The sequence below is a fragment of the Volvox carteri genome (genome assembly GCF_000143455.1).
Source record: "Volvox carteri f. nagariensis unplaced genomic scaffold VOLCAscaffold_20, whole genome shotgun sequence".
NCBI lineage: Eukaryota > Viridiplantae > Chlorophyta > Chlorophyceae > Chlamydomonadales > Volvocaceae > Volvox > Volvox carteri.
In genome coordinates this window covers 268,232-269,184 of record NW_003307563.1, presented here as the reverse complement: position 1 = coordinate 269,184, position 953 = coordinate 268,232, and positions in this window count along the sequence as shown.

Below are 953 nucleotides of genomic sequence, written 5' to 3'. Positions count from 1 at the left end.
GGCTGCGTTATCCGTCATCATGTCTCACACATGTTCTGAACACACCGCCTTCACAACGCCTTGAAAGACCGCAGCGCCTCTCGCTACGGCCATCAACACGCCACCTCCCCTCAACCCCCCTTGTCTATCCCCCCCCCTTCCCTCCTGCTTATCAATCAGTTCTGCTTATTGTACACTCTTGCCCTGGCAGCAGCTTCACTCGTTCACGTGGTTCGTCTTTCCCCCCCTTTCCCCCCTCGGTATCTGCTCCATTCGCCAGTGGTTCATCTTAACCCGCTCCGCAACCCCCCCGCCCACCCCCCTTTCCCCCCTTTTCCCCCCTCTGGTTCCCATCCTTTTCCAAACCCCCCCTTCCCACCTGACCTGCACAGGAGGCTGTGGATGACCTGGCAGCCTTCATCGCCACACACAACAGCGCGGTGGTGGCCATGGCCCCCCCCCAACAACTGCCCTCGGACAGGCAGCTGCTGCGGCCGCAACAGCTGCTACAGCGCTTCCAGCAGCAGCAGCAGCTCTCTCAGCAACAGCCGGGGCAGCAGCAGCAACAGCAGCAGCAACTCGTCGTGGACCGCACACATACACAGGCCGCTAGTGCTGTGCCGGCGGACGCATTTGCAACCCACCCTCACCCTCACCCACACCCACACCCCCAGGTATGGGTTGGGTTTTGCGGTGGGAGGCGGGAAAGGCTCGAAGCGAGGGCTGCGTTCGGATGGGGGCGGGAGGTTTGGAGTGGGTGCTGCAGCTGCAAGCTGCAACAACCTGACAGTCAATTAGGGGGTTTTAAACACAGAGGCAGCTGGAGGAGATCGGTGCCGTTTGTGTGTGTGTGAGGGGGGGGGGAAAGGGGGAAAGAAGGGAGATGTAGTGTCAGGGTCGGTGTACGGCGGTGTACGGCGGCGTAGCTACGGATGTCTCAATGGCCGACCCCGTCCCCCTGCCTGCCCCCTCCC